The sequence below is a fragment of the Triticum aestivum genome, chromosome 3A, assembly GCF_018294505.1.
Source record: "Triticum aestivum cultivar Chinese Spring chromosome 3A, IWGSC CS RefSeq v2.1, whole genome shotgun sequence".
Classification (NCBI taxonomy): Eukaryota; Viridiplantae; Streptophyta; class Magnoliopsida; order Poales; family Poaceae; genus Triticum; species Triticum aestivum.
This window is the reverse complement of record NC_057800.1, coordinates 573,698,483-573,718,384: the sequence shown is the minus strand read 5'-3', so window position 1 is coordinate 573,718,384 and position 19,902 is coordinate 573,698,483.

Genomic DNA, 19,902 nt, shown 5'->3' with positions numbered 1-19,902 from the left:
TCGCTCTAAATAGGAAAAAAGTTTGGTCAAAAAGTTGGTTATTGTCAAGGAACAAGATCATGGTCTCATCATTTAGGGTTTGTCGACACCGAGGCATCCTAAAAGCTAAGCTTTTATCATTTAGGGTTTGTCGATGCCGAGGCACCCTAAAAGCCTAAGCGTACATCATTTAGGTTCTCATCGACACCGAGGCACCCTATAGAAGCCAAGTTAAGTTTTCATCATTTAGGGTTTATCGATGCCGAGGCACCCTAGGTTGGGCCTAATCACTTGGCACTAATCACTTGGCTCTATTGCCACCTATGTTGGGTTTATCATCTAGGGTTTATCGATGCTAAGGAGAATTCTAAGTTGGGCCTAATCACTTGGCTCTATTCCCACCTATGGTTTAATGCAACAAGAATGGTGGGGCAGTTGATCCTACTTAACTAAGTACTAAGATACCCTGGCCCATGCATTAGTCGCAAGTACCCCATATGTCCTATTTTTAGCAAAGTCATGCTAAAATTCACGGAAAATTTCAGCATGACCTTTGCTAAAAATAGGACATATGGAGTACCTGAATTTGCCGGAACAGAAGTTAATCGACATTCCAGCAAACTCAAGGCCTCTCGGGGTACCTGCAAAATCATTATCCCCACGTAATGAAGTCGCCAATGGGTCATTTCAGAAGATCACAAGTAGCATCGTCACAAGTACAACATCATCACAAGTACAGCAGCAGCAGGGAATACAGGCATAACAGCAGCAACAGTAGTTAAGAAAAAGTTGCAGAAGCTTGTAAAACTATACTTTGAAGTTGAAGCTTTTAAGAAGAAGAAAATCCAGCCGGATAACTTTCCTCCTTAAATCACTACACTGTTGACTATTCATTCACTACACTATTGACTGTTCATTCACCAAATTTACCATACAAATAGGAGTAATGTACTAGAGTACTCTAACATCCAGATAACTCATGATGGCGCAAAAAGTTCAAATGGTGAGTAGCTTAGCTTGGCATGTCTCAGACTCATTTGTGCACTGGTAACTAGTTTTTTACAACAACCAACAACAACACTGATCAGGGAGCTGCCTGCATATGTCTAAAAGAGAAGGAAAATTATGTTTGCTCGTAAACTTGCTGCAGGCTACAAAACTAGTGTAAGTTATTGTTGTTCTACACACACTTAGTTCCAATTCATGACCATTTCAAGTTAAATGTTCTTCCTGTATTCTAGGCCCATCTAAGCATGTCCGTCCACTCAATAACTCTGCGACTACTTCTAATGGAGGAGAGGAGGAACAGCAGAGGTGGCTACTCACATCTGCTTCTGGTGGGTGTTGAGGTAGGACTTCTCGCAGTACTCGGAGGCGGAGTAGAGCTGCGGCCGCAGGTTCTTGAGCTCCTGCATCAAGATGGCCACCACTACTAATGTGTTAACAAATTCCGGCCAGTATAAGTGTATAACCAAGACAAAGCTCCTGCTCTCTCAAACTGAATGTTACTGCTTTCAGGTCTTTCGGCTTTGATTTCAGGTCAAGACGGTGCAGATAAAACAACTTAACCTTTTTCCTTTCATATATCACCAGTCATTGCACGTTTCACTGCTAACATGTTTAAACCAAAACATTTGCTGATCTGAAGCATTATCACAAACACCTATCATGCAAAATCCTTTCACAAGTAAACTTTAACATGCACCGGAAAAATCGTGCAGCAAGTATTCATCAGGAAATGGCCATCGTTATATTCTCACAATACCCAATCTAGCGCACGTACTCATCCAATGCAAAAATCAGGGGGAAAATGAACAGACAGAGGATGCAAGAGGAAGGAGGGAGGGGGTGAGGGAAGAGGGAGGAGGAAGAAGGGGGGACGTAGGAGTGGTGGCTACCTGCCTATGGATTGTTCACCGGCATAGCTCTGGGAGGAGGCGTTGCTAGGCGGGAGGCGCTGCTGGTGGGAGCGGCTGCTCGACGGAGGGAGGCGCTGCCGGGCTCCTGTGCCGGCTGCGGGGCAGCGGAGGCTTCAGACGGCTGGGTGCGCCGCGGCGTCGGGCTGGCAGTTGTGGCGGCAGGCCGTTGGCGGCGAGGACCGAGATGGCGAGGCGGGGCACGGGGGTTGTTGGAGCGGAAGGAGGGGGCATGAGGGTGTGGTGAGGGGGGGAAGTGGATCTAGCGAGGGAGGGACGAAGGGATTGGGCGAATTAGCTAGGGGGAAGATTACTAATGGCGCACCCCCTGGCGGTGCTCCATTAGTATGTTTTTTTGATAGCAATGGCGCACCCAGAGCGGTGCGCCATAAGTAATTTTTTTTAGATAGTAATGGCGCACGAGCCAGCGGTGCGCCATAAGTAATTTTTTAATTATTTTTTGTTGCATCTAATATGTTTTTAGAAAATGAATATGAATATGAAACAGTAATAATTTTGTATAAAAACGATAATAAGTTTTTTAAAAATATCATCAAATTTGTTATTTGAAAATATTTATGAATATAAAAAATATCATAAAATTTGTTATTTGAAAATATCATCAAATTTGTTATTTGAAAATATAATCAAATTTGTTTTTTTTGGATTTTTAGTTGCATACATTTGTGACGGTGGAGCGGGGGAGGGTGCGGGGGGTCGGCGGCGGCGGTGGAGCGGGGGAGGGTGTGGGGGGTCGTCGGCGGCGGTGGAGTGGGGGAGGGTGCAGGGGTGTCCTTGGCGGCGGTGGAGCGGGGGAGGGTGCGGGGGTGTCCTCGGCGGCGGTGGAGCGGGGGAGGGTGCAGTGGGTCGTCGGCGGCGATGGAGCGCGGGAGAGGGTGCGGGCTCGGGGGTCGTCGGCGGTGGTGGAGAGGGGGGAGGGTGCGGGGGGTGCTAATGGCGCACCATAGAGACATGCGCCATTAGTAACCCAACATACTAATGGCGCACCACACAGACATGCGCCATTAGTAGTTTTGCAAAAAAGTAAAAAAAATAATTTTTATACTAATGGCGCACCGTGGCACAGTGCGCCATTACTAGTTTAAACTAGTAATGGCGCACTACGCAATGGTGCGCCATTAGTAGTTTTGCAAAAAAGTAAAAAAAATACAGTAGTGGCGCAGTCTATGGCTGGTGCGCCATTAGTAGTTCTAACTACTAATGGCGCACTCTGCCCGGATGCGCCATTAGTATGTTTGAAAAAATGAAAAAAAACATTTTGTTACTAGTGGCGCACCGTGTGCCTGGTGCGCCATTAGTGTCTTCCACACTAATGGCGCACCACATGTCTGGTGCGCCATTAGTGTCAATTCCATCTATAGCCCTTTTCCTAGTAGTGTAAGTTGCCTCGTACCTCACTGCTTGTCATATAGTAGGATAAAATAATCGTATTTCCCGTTACTACGAGTGCTCATTGGACAATATATGTAACATGTAGAGTAAAAAGAGATGCAACAAGTGTAGAACCTCTTTGGCGAAGCCATGTCGATCTCAGCGTGATTGGGTTGGCCGGTGAGGATGCTCCGGCTGACTTGGCTGTCGAAGGAGGGGAAGAAGATCTTAGGCGTCTGGAGATGGAGCCCGAGGTACTGCTCCGCTATGATGGAGGTTTTCGTTGTTGGAGCAGCTCCGGTGAGTTGTACGACGCCGAGGCTGAAGCAGGACAAGAGAGACAACGAACAACGTTAACCTGAGTGGAATTCTAATAGCATCTCCAATACATGACGTAAAATACATAACCACAAAGTGCTAGATGTAAAATACATCACCCTCTCATCTCTGAACTTAACTGTCGAAACTGAACTTAACTGTCGAAACTGAACTTAACTGTCGAAACTGAATTTTGCTGTCGAAACTGAATTTTGCTGTGGAAACTGAACGCACTAGCAAGGTGAGGCTAGACGTCGGTCGACTGACTTTTTCATCTCTGGTTAGTCGACTTTGCAACCGTTGGATACGAAATCAAGGGCCTACGGTTCATCTTCAACCTCCACCCCCTGAGCCGGCCAAACAGCAGCCCCCTACCCCCGCCCATGGCCGAGGGTGCAATGTCCCGCCCGCCCCGAAAACACTCCCCACCGCCGGTCCGCCACTGCCCCGGCCATCCCTCTAGGCCACCCCGTGCCGAGCTTTTTCTCCAGTGATCCCCACGCCACCGCCCTGCCAACGCCCCACCACCGCCGGTGACCACCGCCCCCATCTTGAACCCTAAGATAGATAGTCGGGTATCTCTCCGGCGAGCCCCCCTCCCCGCCGCGGTTGGTTCTTCCTTCACCCTGGCGAGCCCCCCCACCACCTGAAAATCGACTGACCCAAAAGTCGATTCAGTCGAGTGAAGTGTAGCTAAATCGAAGCAGCATCGCAAGCAAGAGCAAGAGCGAGAGCAGCAGCGTGAGCAAGAGCAATAGCAAGAGCAGACCAGGCAGGGGACCGAGAGCAAGAGTAGAGCAGCAGCGCGAGCGAGAGCTAAAGCAGCAGCAGGTCCTACTGATGTGGACGTCGCCGCCGAGGGAGCGACGCCATGGAGGAAGTGGCCGTCGACGTTGCCGTGTAGGGCTAGAATTCGAGCCGAGCTGGCTCGACTCGGCTCGACTCGCTAGAGCTCGTGTCGTTAATGAGCTAGCTCAACTCGACTCGTTATTATAACGAGCTCAAATCCAAGGTTGGCTCGACTCGTTTAACTCGCGAGCTGGCTCGTTTAGCTTGTTAAGCTCGTTAAAAATATAAACATAAAACCGTCAAATATTATGAAAATGATTATGTATATATTAAACATATATATCACTAAACAATAGCAATTTCCTTATAACACATGAGTCTCCTAGGTGGTTGGGCCTTCAATGGACAGCCCTTGTGTTGTGCGCATGGGACATAGGGTGCTGAGTGGATGATCTTTTTTTTGTTGGGAGTGGCTGATCTTTTGTACCGAGCCTAATGATTTACACAAGTACTCGTGAGATTGGCTCGTTTAACTTGGTCTATAAACGATCTTAAACTAAAGCTCGGCTCGACTCGTTATTCTTTGAGTTTGAGTCGATTCAAGCTGAGTCACGAGCTACTCGTTTAGCTCACGAGCTTCGAGCTTTTTTTCCAGCCCTACCGCCGTGGATGGAGCCGCGCCGTGTTGGCTCGGGACCGAGCGCCGGCAGCACCGTGAGATCGAATCAAAAAGAAAATGCGGCGATTAGTGTACAACCTCTTTGGTGGCGCCGATTAGGCCGCAGCTTCATCCGAGGAAACGGTGATGATGATGCTCTTTCGGTGGTTCAAGTGAAGACGGCGGTGTGGGAATGGAGGTGGCGAGAAAGACGAGGGGAACGTCAGGGTAGCTCCTTGGAGGTGGAGGACGGGGTGGCTGAACCGGCGGGACGATGAGATCGACGACGGATCCTCATCCGGTACGGTGAATGACGGATGTCGAGGTGTTGCTGTGGACGACGTTGTCGAGGAAGAGGCTCCGGCTGGGTGGTGGACGGAGCAGGGTGTGGGGTTTCGTCGCGGGTTTTCGCGGCCTCGGTGTACGAATGGGTGGGCGGATGGGATGGCAGTGGGGAACCATGGCTTAGAGACGCGCTTGTCCGAAATGTGAGGTAAGTTACAAAAGTACCCCCACCGATTTGAGGCGGTTCTTTCGGTTTAGGGGTACCATGGGCATTTCGCGTGTTTGGATTTCATAGGAGGTGGGAGTTTTCGCGCGCGTTGTAATTTCGGAATAACAAGGCGCGTGTTGACATGGAGGGAGTTGTCGGAGCACAACGAGACAAAGATATATCTTAAATATTTCGGGCTAACAAGGCGCAGGTTGAAGAGGCGGGAGTTTCGCAGCACGATAGACAGAGACGCTAGCTTGAATTTTCGGCATAACAAGGCGCGACTTGAAATTTCGGAAGAACAAGCTTAACGTGTACCCAAAAAACAGACAATTTGCGCCTCAACACGCACAACACACACACAAACACCATTTAGACTAGAGTAAGGTACATGTGCATTGCACGCATGATATCTGGAAACCAAATTATGAATAAATACCATATTATAGCATGCAAGCTTTGAGTCATATATGCGTGATGTAGATGTTCGTTTAATTCTTATAGTTCATTTCATTCAAAATCATCTAGTTTTTATAAGAAATCTAATCTATTTTAAGATTCATGGAATTGTGCGTCGTAAGACATAAAGTAAAAACAAATAATGGCAAATCATGTAGAAAAACATTTGGGAAATTCTGATACGGAAGATTCTAGAACAAATAAGAAGTGCTTGTGTTTTGATGTTTGTGCATTATGCTTAAGTTCAACCATGGAGTCTTCTAGATTATACATGTGGCGAAATCTGGTGGAATCTAGATGATATCCAATGGCCAGTAGTGCTCAAATTTGCCATCTTTGGACCATCGGATTCGCCTCATCCAACGACCATCTTTCAAAGTTAAAGTTACCCGCACACAATAAAAAAAATATAATATATATATAGGGGTATAGATATAGATATGTGATGCAAAAGTCGCCCATCATCTCCAATAGAATAGCGTGTCCATGCACGGATGCGACGTGGCCAAATGATGTGTGCCATCGGTATCTCAAATTCAAATCAGTCTGACCTTGTTCAATGTGTATACATTACAACATGCTCGTTTCCAAACCACACAGCGCAGATCTCCGTTATATTCATGCATGCATGGGTTTCAAACATCAGGATCTCTTATTCAAATATTTGAATTCAACTTTACATTGATTGTGACCTCACCTATCCAGCTATTCTTTTACACCCACACAGTAGTCTTCTCTTTATAATTTTACCACTAACTTTCTCTCGTGCATGCATGCACACACACTACTAGTCGGCATTATCCATCGCACGCATGCAATCTTTTTCTTCAGGTCGGTCTCCCATGAAGGCACACACCAACACACATCCCCCTCTCCATCATATCGGGCATTCTTTATCTCTCATGCGTGCATGCGCAACGATCGATGTTCCTCTATGTATGTGTGTATATAGCTAGGTCTTTCATAGTTTTGCACACAAATCGATCAATCGATATATCCAGTGAGGTCTCACCCTCTTTCCCACGTCCACATCGATCAATCGATATCTCTCTATATAGGATTAACATATATAGCTAATACACCCACATTAATTATGTATCCAACGTCCCCCTCTCATCATCCATGCCTTCCTCTTCATCTCTCAGACGCATGCACAATGGCGAAGACAGGGGCAGTAAGGGCCCTGCCCCCCTCCCCCCTAACATCACTATATATCAAGGCTAATATGAATGTGATCATTAGACAATTGCTGCTAAAAATGGTTTTAGTTCATGAATTGACCCTCCTCATAAAGGATTAGCAATGCTTGCCCCCCTAGCTCATTTATTTTTCATGGCTCCGCCACTGCGCGCATCAGCGCACATGTTCGCCCCCTCTCTCTAAATATCGATCTCCACTTGTGCATTCCTTCATAGTCTCCCTCCACTCGGCCCCTCACACCATCTTCTAGCCCACCCACCGGATTTTGCCACATGTACAATCTAGCAGACTCCATGGTTGAACTTAAGCATAATGCACAAACCTCAAACAACAGTGGTTCTCTTCTGTTCTAGATTCTTTCGTATCATAACTGCCCAAACTTTTTTTCTAGTTGAATTGCCATTATTTGTTTTTACTTGATGCTTTACAACGCACAATTCCATGAATCATAAAATATATTAAGGGCTTCTTTGATTCAAAGGATTCTCAAAGGAATTTTGGAGGATTCTAATCATTAGGAAATTTTCCTATCTTGGTTGTTTGATTCGTAGGATTGTAAACCATAGGATTTTTTCCGTATGATTCATTTGCACTAGATTTCATAGGAAACATCCCATCCACTCAAACCTCTTTGAAAGAATTCTGCGTTTTTTCTATGCATAATCAAACACTCGTACAATCATGTAGGATTCAAGATGACATTCCACCATAATCCCATGTTTTTCCTATTCCCGCATTCTTAGCTTTTTTATAAGAACTAATTAATTTTGAATCAGATGAACTATAGGAATTAAACGAAGGGCTACATCAGGCATATATGACTCAGAGCTTACATGCTATAGTGTGGCATTTATTCATAATTTGGTTGCAAAATCTGATGCGTGCAATGCACGTGTACCTTACTAGTATTTCGAGTTTGTGCAAAACACGTAAACTAGAATACCAATGGAACGCTACACAGTGTCTCTCTTACAGTTCATGAAGCCACGTGGCACATGTGTAGGCGTTGTCGCGACCTCCTTGCGTGGATTGATCACAGTGACGTGCTACTGGTTCTAGAAGAATGTACTCGTCCTCCCTGAGCCATACTGGCGGTACATGCACGAAGCGAAGATGTGCACGCACGTCATGCACGCACTCATTCCTCGCACGCACACACGGGTACATGGGCGGACGCAATTTTGTACCAAGATCCACCCCATGTGATAATTTGACGCGTGTAAAGTTGTTCACTTCATTGATGGTCGATTAATACAATGCATGCAAATTGAGTGGACGTGAGGGCGGAAGAAAGACATTATTACTCCACTGCACGCATGCGAGTAGTTAAATCGTGGGTTGCTAGTAGTACTTCCATTGGTCTCCTTCGTATTTTGTGCCAATTTTTGACAGTAACATACTACTCAATATTTACGCATTTGAGCAGTGTAGTACTTGAAATTTATGTTCCGCTAAACTCATCGGGAGCCGTTTCGGGCCTCGAAACCAAAATCATCAATTAATCTTTATCTTGTTCCCATCACATTTGAAAGCCTGCTTACTCCTACTAGTAGTACGTACCAAACCTGAACGTGTTCCCACTATGCAGGTATTAGTACTAGTGCTAGTACTTAGGTTATAAAAAGGGGAACTACCTAACTGAAAATCACTCTACCTTTCCTCCTCATAAGTGCTTCTTCTTCGTCCGTCGTTGCCATGGCCGGTGAGCGGAGCTCTAGGTCGAGAACTACTTGTAACAAGGGAGCGGCAACCAAGGCTGCGGAAAAAAAGAGAGGGCTCGCCGCCACGAAGAGACCTCGAAAGATCTCTCACGGGCAAGCGATGGCTCCCAGGAGCGCCCTAGCCGTGGAGGGGAACATGCCGAGTCGGCGGAGCTGGAGTCGTTATCCCTCGACGGCATGCCCGATCAGCTCAATAAGCAGAAGGAGTTCATCCAAGGCTTGATGGAGTTGCTGAAGGAGAGCCTCGACGACATGCCCGTTGAGCTCAATCAGCAGGGGGAGTTGACCGCCGGCTTGGTGATGCTGCTGAAGAAGAGCATTGCCTTGAAGAAGAAGGCGACCGGCGAAATCCTGCGACTTCGGGAGGACAATGTGAAGCTCTGCCACGAGATCGACCTATTGAAGGAGAAGAACACCGGCTGGAAGAAGCTGCATGAGAATAGTAGTTCCTCGATGAAGATGCTGCAGGCCCTCGCCATGGAACAGAAGGAAGAGTTGGCGAAGCTCCGCATCGAGCACCCGACTGCTGTCAAGGTACGTAATATGGCCGTCGAACAGATGATGAAGGCTCGCGTTGAGAAATGCCGCGTCATGGACACAATGATGAAGATGGCGGAGGAGATGCACAAGGAGATGGAGGTCATGCAGGCGATGAAGATGCAGTTACGACTCCGCGGCGAATTAGATCATTTGGGGTGATAATCTTCCTTCTTCTTTTGCTCCTGTGTTTCATCTTTTGCTTCGGGTGTTTCGCCGCACGTGTCACGTTCTCTGCGAGGCATGAATAGAGCAATGTTTTTTTTGAGGGAATGAATAGAACAATGCTAACAATGAGATGACTAGCAAATTAGATCATTTTTTATCGCCATATGGCACTAGGCTGCCATGTTTCGTGCTCCTCCGTCGTAGTACTACTCCAATGGAAAACTTGAGTATACCGCACAGTTCTTTGCTCCTCCTCGATCAGGTCATCGGTGCATTTATACGAGCAGTCAAATCACAAGGCCCCGCCTTCTAGCAGTAATGAGCCGTCAAATCACAAAAGGCCCTCGCCTCTCGTGAAACTGACCAAGCTAGACTGCCCCGCCCTCTAGCCTTTTAAAAAATGTATACTTTTGTACAACAGTAGTATCGATGGATTGCGCCATGGAGCAAAACTTGAAATTAAAAAAAGGTGGTACATATAGAGAGCGCTCGTTGCCAAATTATGCATATAGTAGTATTAAAAAGGCTAGTCACAATAATGGTGTCCAACACAACCCACCCCTCAAATAAAACTAAGAGGGTGCTTGGATACGTTTTAGTCCCATGACTAAAAGTAGTGGGACTAAAACATGCTAGCCTCACCCATGCTTGGATCCAAATACTAAAAAGGCTAAAATCAAGTTAATGAGCATTTATTATCCTCCAAACCCTCCAATCCAGAACTCGCCTGTGTTAAAGGAGAGGAGTTAAATGAGTAGAGAGAGGACTAATCCACATTTTAGTAGGGTACCCCTGACTAAAAAAATTTAGTCTCAAGACTAGTTTTAGCCCCTCTTTAGTCAGGGGTTCTTGGAACTTTAGCCTCTTAAAGAGACTATTTTTAGTCAGACTAAAATAAGTCCCTTGGATCCAAGCACCCTCTAAGCATCCTGGAATTCTTTGACGAAACTAAGCACCCTGAAATTCTTTGACAACTAAACTGCTGGCTATATGATGTTGGCCATATATATTGTACGTATATAATGTGAAGAAACGAGTGGTAGTACTATACCAACTAAAAGATGAAATGTAAGAAATACTAGTATGTACGTACTGAAGAGTTAAAGTAACAAGAAGAAACATAACATAGTTCTGCTGGGGGCTCAACACAACACACCCCTCAATTTAAATTAAGCACACCTGAAATTAAACTTTGCAACTGTTCCGGTAGACACTGCATTAGAACCACCATGAGCAACGACACTACCACCTTACTCGGAGTCCTCGTCCACGTCCTCGACTTCGTCCTTGTCCCTCTTCCTCTTGGCCGATACTTCTTTGCTTGAACCGCACACTTGGCTGTTGCTCTTCATCCAACCCTTGTAGATATTGAAGCAAAGGTAGCCATCCATTGCAGCGTACTGGATGTGGTCTATATCTAGTACATTCCGCTGCCATGCATGAAGATGAAACGTGTATGGAGGTTTCACCAGTTTACCGTACGAAGGATGAACCATGGCTCCTGCCAGGGTCAGCATCGAAGGCTGACAAGAGGGCACCAGCCGATTCTTCTGGAGGTCGAAGGGGTTGCCTACAACAAGGCCTATCTGACCCAGGATTTCTTTGTCGTTACCAAAGTCTATAGTAACGAATTTGACTAGGTTGCTCCCGAGGAAGTCCTTAAAATCCTGGCACTCAACATCGGCATGGCATATGTGGTAGACCAAGCATAAGTCATGCACGCAAACCGCGATAACGGCGGGCATCTTCCTCTCTTCATCCTTTAGATCCTTCTCTCATCCCAGGACTGTGGTGTACTCAACATCTAGCCCAGCGACCCACTCATCATCTGAGTTTTCGAACATGCGTCTGAAACGAGAAAGGCATCCTTTCACCGTCACGGAAGAACGGGTGTAGATGACGTCGAACTCATCGCCGGTGATGGTTCTAACCTTGTACTCACCGCCGATCATGGAGATTTGGGACGCCATGGATTTGGGAGGAGGGTTAGGATTAGTGGAATTGCCGTAATGTGAATGGACGAGACGACTAGGAGCGAACCGCCGTAGTATTGAAGGACGTGCAGGGACGAGTAGGAGCGAACTGCCAGCGTGCGAACGGTAGTGTAGTGGCTTTCCATTCTCCCATGATACGGGCTTCCGAGAGCCCTTGAATCTGAGATCGAACGGTTGCATGGCGTGATTCTAGACCAATGGGTGAATATCCTATCCTAGAGGGTTATTCTGCAAATTTTCAGCAACTTAGCATGTGACCGTTTGATCTTAGATCCAAGGGCTGCCAGCAGCCCATATCATGGTCACGCCTACCATGACCGTCGCGTCGCTCACGCGGTCACGCCCTTGGAGATTTAACACGGTGCGTTAGGCTATCTGATGTTGGCATGTCATACATAGTCATCACTTAGTCACTCATACTACAACAAGGTTGGCTATAAGTGTATTTTTTGTTACTCCTCTCTATCTCTTTCTTCGTACTGAAGGAAGAAACGGTGCTAGTAAGCGCGTGTATTTATTGCATTTGCCAAGGAGTGACCTCTTCCAATGAAATGGTGTTGCTAAGTTTGCTTCATTTAATTAGCTATAGACTCAAAATTGTATTTTCACCTAGGTACACGCGCTTAGCACCGTTTCTTCCTTGGGTCACCAAACTAGTCTATCTCTTCTTAATTAACTTGCCACATCAGACTTTATGCCTATGTGGCAAGCTTAAGCACCTGTAGGAGCAAGTAAAAGTAAGTACAATAGTGCGCTTTACATGGCATTTTTTCATATGTGGGGGAAAGAGAGGCAAGGAAAAAGTGGAGAAGTGGGCTCTCATGCAAGAGCCAACCTCTACTACATGGTGGAGCATTAGGAGAGGCACCTGTATGGAGGTGGTCAGGAATCTAGGAGACTCACGCCGGTCGTAGCGCCGCAGTTAAAATGATAATGGCAAGTCAAATCACGGGGCTCCACCTGTCCAGCAATAACTCGCTGTCAAATCACACAGCCCTACGTTTGCAGCAGCCTACTCTCTTGTCTTCTCGCGTCTCTGTCAAACCGACTAGGCGGAACTGCCCCGCCGCCTACCGCGCAGGAAAAGCCCCGCCCTCGACTTTTAAATAGTATATAGTATACTAATTTTGTATCCATGGATTGCGCCCGCGCCATGGAGCAAAGCGTCTAGAAAATGGAGGAGACACGGTGGTCTTGCAATAGAAAAGAGGGAGAGGTGAGACGGTGGTTTTGGAATGGAGATGATGGAGAGGAGAGGAGGTGGTTTTGCAATGGAGAAGAGGGAGAGGAGCGTGCGGCAGCGATTTAGGATTGGACGAGAGGGCTGGCGCGCTCTGATTGGATCAAAATAAAAATCAATTTACCCTTCAATTAAGAAAGCGACCCCACATTAACTAGTCTCCCAATCTAAATGCAGCGCCGCTCCTCTCCTCTTCCATTTCAAAACCACCGCCCTCCTCTCCTGTTCCAGTCCAAAACCAGCGTCGCTCCTCTCCCATTCTAATCCAAAACCAGCGCTGCTCCTCTCCTCTTCCATTCAAAAACCACCGCCGGCGAGTGAAGGTGCTGTGGAGAAGTAGATCGATGGAGGAGTACAACCGATACGTGAGGATCGCAGACAGCGACCCTGTGAAGCTAGCTAGGATGTTCGAGATACAGTCTTGGTTTGACAACAAGGACCAACTAGCGGCGATGGCGACATCCATGGCCAAATATCTACAACAGAGCGAAAAGGCGGCGATACTCCCGAAGGGAGTCGCGTCGGAGTACATAGAGCTGCTCCTCTGGGCCATGGGGCAAACAGATTCACCGAATCTGACCGTGAGGGAGCGGGGGTGGGAGTATCGATCCCAGATGGAGCATCCACCAGAGATTAAAGGATCGAGCATCTACAGGGTGCCGTTTGTGAGGGTGTCCTGCCAGAGCGAGCCGGTGGAGTCTTCGTCGACCGAACCCAACTGCAAGAGGAGAAAAGCAGTTGGCCCGACGATGCTTCCCCGCCATCGTCTCCCTCGCCGTTCACATCGTCTCACGTGGCGGCTGTCTGCCGCCGAGGAATAGGAGGGGTTGCCCCCCCAGCCCAATAGTCGGGCAGGTTGTGAATTGTCAGGAGGAGCTTAGGGTTGTCAGTATTTGCAGGTTGTGAATTGTGTTTTGTGTTGTGTATTTTGAGAGTACTTCTAGATATGAATGTCTTTGGAATTTCAGATTTGCAGTATTGAGCATATGAAGTATTTTATGAATTCTAGAGATCTATTTTTAGCACTTAAAAAATGTAGTTTCGTAGGAGTATAAAAGTGCAGACAATGTGATTCTCAGAGAAGAAACTGCAAGTTTCAGTTTCAGATTAGAAACTGCAAGTTCAGTTTCAAATAAGAAACTGCAACTTTTAGAGGCAGAGCATTTATATTAACACGGCCTTTTCAAACAGGGTTAACATCATGTTGGAAGTTTTATTCATGGTCGAAAATGGAACTACCAGCCAGTTAACATCATGCTGATCAACATTCATGCATAGCACATCTTCATATGATGCACAGTCAAAATGCCCACACAATGTCTAGTGTGCGAAACACAGAGAAAACAAGGGACGAATGTCGAGTATGCAAAATTTCGTATAATTTTTTAACCGTTGCCACAATATGGGCTGCAATGCTAACAAAAATAATATGGGCTCCAAAAAAAACCTTAAGAATTAGCAAATGGGCTGTAAATTATTAGAAATAATGGCAGATGGGATGTATGCTGTTTTCCACAGATTTGAGGCTTTCCTAAAAAAAGGTTGACACACAAGCACTGACTGTTGGATGTCCATCCAACGACCGTCGTGCTTCTTCAATCTCTGCTCTTCCTGCTCCAGCCGCTCAAACAAGTGCCGGAGGGACTGCCTGCTCCCTCCTCCTCGCGGCCGGCTGTGCTGCCGCGCAGGCCTCACCGCCCGACCGTACTCCCATCGTTGGCCTAGCCATCCCTCTACTCACCCACACCTGCTGTTATTCTCCGGCGACGGCAGACGAACCAGTAAACCCTCGTACAGTCATACTCCCCTCCGCATGGGAAACAATTGCCGAGTCTTCCCTGCCTCCGTGTCGTCCCCTTCCTAGGCCTCGCCGTCGTCCACTGCCCTGGTGCTCTCGGCGCGGCGTGGTCAACATGGTCAAGGAATGACTTCCATCGGACGTGGAATGTACGTGGAGAGGCTGACAGCTGGGTCCACGGCGGCAGCAAGGAAGTACCTCCTTATTACGCGGAAAATAATGATTCCTCCACCTGACAGCAGGGACCCACCGGACGGGCCACCGTATTTCGCGAAAACAACGTTTCCTCCCTGACTGCTGGGACCCACCAGCTACACCTTCGCACGCAAGGAAGTGCGTCCAGGCAAAAAAAACGATTCACCCCCCTAACTGTTGGGACCCACCAGCTACATCTTCGCACGCAAGGAAGTGCGTCCGGGCAAAAAAACCAAAACGATTCGCCCCCTTGTCTGCTGGGACCCACCAGCCCCCCGACTGCTGGGACCCACCAGCTACATCTTCGCACGCAAGGAAGTGCGTCCGGGCAAAAAAAACATTTTGCCCCCTGACTGCTGGGACCCACCAGCTACATCTTCGTAGGCAAGGAAGTGCCTGACAGTCGGGACCCACCTGGTCGAAGCGTACGTGGCGTTGTCATTCTGGTCACGAACGTGTACGTACATATATGCTGGTGGATGTAGAGGAGCGCACGTGTCGTAGAAGAGGCGGCCAGGGTGCAAGAAAGAAAATACGACCACGTATGTGTACATACGGGCGGGGTCCCGAACGCCTACTCGCGCATACGTACGGCGAGGGCTCGTGTACATGGCTGGGTCGGAATGGAGAAACAGCGTCGTCGTCGTGTTCATGGGGAGGCAACGGAATGCGTGGTCGTGTTCATCGGGATGGCTTGGACGGAAGAGGCGATGGAAACGAGGCCTGGCGTACCGCACAACGAAGGAAACGGACCTCCTACGGTCGAAACGGGGGTCCTGTTGATCGGGAGGGGTGCGGCGTACCGCAAAACGGAGGAAACGGACCTCCTGCGGTCGAAACGGGGGTCCTGTTGATCGGGAGGGGTGTGGCGTACCGCAAAACGGAGGAAACGGACTTGTGTTGGAGCGCTACGGTCGAAACGGGGGTCCTGTTCATCGGGAGGGCTGTGGCGTACCGCAAAATGGGACTCCACGGGATACTGTTCATCTCCACCGTCGACCCCCTCCAGCCTCCACGAGCCACTGTTCATCCACCGTCGACCCCCTCCAGCCTCCACGGGCTCCTGTTCATCCAGCCTCCACCGCGCGCTACTCCACCGGCTACTGTTCAACCACCCCTCCACCATCTACTGTTCATCCAGCCCTCCACACCACGGGGTGCTGTTCAACCACCCCTCCACGGGCACCCCTCCACCGTCTACTGTTCATCCTGCCCTCCACACCACAGGGTCCTGTTCATCCACCCCTCCACGGGCACCCCTCCATCGTCTACTGTTCATCTAGCGCTCCACCACACCACGGGGTCCTATTCATCCAGAGGCAACGCCACCGCTCACTGTTCATCCAAACCCCCCCGCAACGCTCACTGTTCATCCCATCGATCGGCTTCAGTTAGCAGCAGTAGCCAAGGAATCGCTCGATCGGGTTCAGTTAACAGCCATCGATCGATCGCTCGGGTTCAGTAACGCGTAGCCTGCAGTGCAATCACTTGGGTTCAGTTAGAGCCCAACGCCTCGCTCGAGTTCAGTTAGAGCCAACGCCTCGCACACACGCGCATACGTGTACGAGAGAAACGTGCATCGCTCGGCCCCCGACCTCCCACCGTAACCGGGAACTCCCCGAAATTTTCATCCCCCTCGCTTCTACCACGGTTTTTTCCGTCATGGACGGCCCAAAGAATGTCATGCAGCTGCGTCTCCGGCCCGCCCAGGACGAAAAGCCCATTTTCTGTCATGATTTTTTGTCATAGAAGTAGGAGCCCACTTTTGACGAACATGCTGGTCCCGGCGCCTTACAAGGTGCCGAAGAATACGATCGAGAAGGAGGCCAAAAAGACCCAGGGTGGCCTTCATCGCCGCGGCACTTCGAACACAATATCCAAAGGTTCTCGTGCCCATTCCGCCTCCAAAGAGGACGAAGAGGAGGAGGAAGATGAATCCCCTGCAGGGGGAAGAAGGAAGAGGACGGCCTCCGCACCCTTGGAGGCTGAACTGCCCAAAAGGGGAAAGGCTCCTCTTCCGGAGGAGTCCACTACCGCCACCGACAGTGGACCGACATGGGATCCCAGGGCCCAGCCCCTGGTGAACTCATAAGTATATAAAATCCGAGTACATTTAAGCGTACGGACTCATCGTGGCTTAGTATTTTAACCTGAGCATATATTTTTTTGGTAGTCCGGCGAGGTCCCGTACCAAACAATCCTCACCAGAGGACCTGCTGAGCTCAAACGCTATGGAGAGCGGGACGCCCCCAAAGGCCCCTTCCTCCAAACAGGTGCATAACACCGAGGCTTCGTCCTAGAAGGACTCCGGCCAAGGAGGAAAGGAAGAAACCGTGAAGGCGGCGCGTGGAGGTCAAACCGCAAGGGACGAACACATGGGGGAAAAGATTCCCATGGGGTCTGACGGCGGGGGCGATCCTGAGTTCGGCTCCCCACCGGATGCGATTCCAGAGACCTATACGGCTCCAGAATCAAGAAGGCAGCCTCCTTTGGCTGAAGGGGGCGTGCCTGTTCTGCCGGCGACCTCTGTCCATCCAGAAGTGTCAGATGCTTTGTTGGTGGCGTTGCAAGACGCCTCCATCGTTTATGAACACCTTGCCCTTATGGGTGCGGTGATTGAGAAGATTCAGTCAACTGAGAGTGGACTGAACGAAGCCTGTATCAGCCTTATAAGAGGCTTTGAGGTATGTTTTATGAGTTGTCGAAGAGTGTCATAGTATATATAGTAGCCCCTGATACACTGTTCGGTGAAAGAAAGAACCGGACAGGGGATCGAATTGATGATCGTAGGAAGACTCATTGAATGACATTGATTTCTCTTCTATTTCAAGCAGGTACCTGTAGCGGCTGCTGCCTCTCGTACTGCGGAGATCTTCGGACTGAATAAAGTCTGGAGCGGGCCACAGAAGAACTTGGCCAATTGAAAATGCAGTTGAAGGATAAACAAGGTATGCACAAGCGTTGCGCGCATTTATTGTGAAATAAATGTTCAGTATGAAATAAGCCGCGTAATTTGTGCTAGGGGTTATGACTGAAGTCGAGGCCCTCAAAAGGGCCACTGCCGAGGCCGAGAAAAAGACGGCCACAGAGCGGACTCTTCGTGAGAAACACGAGGCCAGAGTTATTAAAGCTGAGCAGGAGCTGCAAGAGGCCGTAAGTAAATGCGAGACCTTGGAGCAGAGTTTAACGGAGAAAGAGTCCGAACTCACCAAGGCACGTCAAGCCCCGAGCGATGCCCAAGGGGAAACCCAAAGCGCCCTGCAGGGGATCCAAGAGGTGAGAAAGATCATGGCGGGTAAGGCTTTTCCCATGTAAAGCAAGTATTTGAAGGGAAAACTATGTTTCTAATTTTGAATCCAGATTTCTCAGGTGTATTTGCCGAGCTACCCTGTAGCATATCAGATGCCGCCCAATTCTACCGAGCCGAAGAAAGGAACACCGCAGATAAGCTCTTCTGGTCGCAGTATTTGGCGCCGAATTATTCGGTGCCTTTTGCCGATCAACTGAAACAGCTGATCGAACTGTATAAGGCGGCGGAACTAGCCATGAAAGATATGGTTATCCGGCTATGGCCTGCCGAGCCGATTCCAAGCAGCTACTTCGGGCTCATGAGGCGGCTTGTAAGCGCTTGCCCTCGACTTGGCGTCATAAAGCGGTCGGTCTGTATAGAAGGAGCGCGAATGGCCTTCGCCCGTGCAAAGGTGCACTAGGGGAAGATGGATGCCGAAAAGCTGATGACCAGAGGACCGCTAGAGGGGAAGGAGCACCGCAAGCCCGAATTATATTATGAGAGTGTCATGAAAGGATCCTACATTGTAGCGGAGCTATGCAGCAAGGACATTATATTTCCATGAATGCCAATCATGTTGTCCTTTGTAATGTTTGAACAAGGGCGTTTATTTGTCACCTGTTCTATAAAAGTTTACCCTCCTGTGCGGCCATTTTTATATTAAACCTGAGAGTTGGCCAGTCGTCGGCTTTTGCCCCTATGTAAGAAGTACGGGGGTGTTCGGGATAAACCTGAGCACTCTTTATCCCAGTTTTGGGTCCTTCGAAGGAGGTGCTCAGCACAACGAACCAGGCAATCAGAGTATAGGGTTTTATCACTCTCACTTAGCCATAGGAGCTTTAGTATGGTCGGTGCAGCCCCTTGTGTTCGAAAGTCCGTACTAGGGGCTCTATAAGCACCTGATCGGAGAAAAGAAATTGATCCATCGCACGCTGCATTGGTTATGGCATTATGCGGGAGAAATCCTTAAAGATTTTGTAACCGCTCGAACAGCTGACTAGCTCCCGTCATATCATGACAGTCAGTTTTCGGCTTTCTCTACTGAGGTGCTCATCCGGAAGAACCGGGACACAATCACAGTAGTTCTCCCAGTGCTACCTTAGCCGATATAGAGGAACGTAAGGTACCAAAACATGGGAGCCGGGCAAACCCAACTATTGACCCAAGACATGATTCAGAGCTAATGCATATAATGCTATAGGTTTGGGGTGCCGAACTTCCATGAAGGTGTTCAGACTTTTGTTGCCGTGTTACGGGAAAAACAAAGCCCCTGGCATATTTAAGGCATATCGCTGTGTACGGATGCCACTTGACAAAATGATTTCGATAAGAAATAATCAGCAGGTAAACGTCATATAAATCCACATGTTGTATTTGAATAATACGTCTATGCGTATGGGTACAAGTAATGTGATTAAAAGGGGTTGTGATAGCTGAACCTGCTGTGCCCAGGGGAAGAGGTTGAGTGCGGATCCGTAATATAGCCGGAAGGTCTCTATGGGGAATGTCTATGGATTCCCTAACGCGTTCCAGCTACCTCCGTGTAGTCCATCCTGGTCAGTGCAAAGGTGAACCTGCGAAGGAAATATAAGAAGTGTTTACATGCCGGAGGGCAGTTGGACCGCTGAGTTCGGCCTGTCATGGCCTTCGCCGGAGTGTTTAGTTGAGCTCTGGACGAGCCGGGGTATCCTTCCGCGAAGTAGTTCGGAGCCCCTTGAGGGAGTCCGGGAGCCTGGACGTCGAGTCAAGGTTCGGC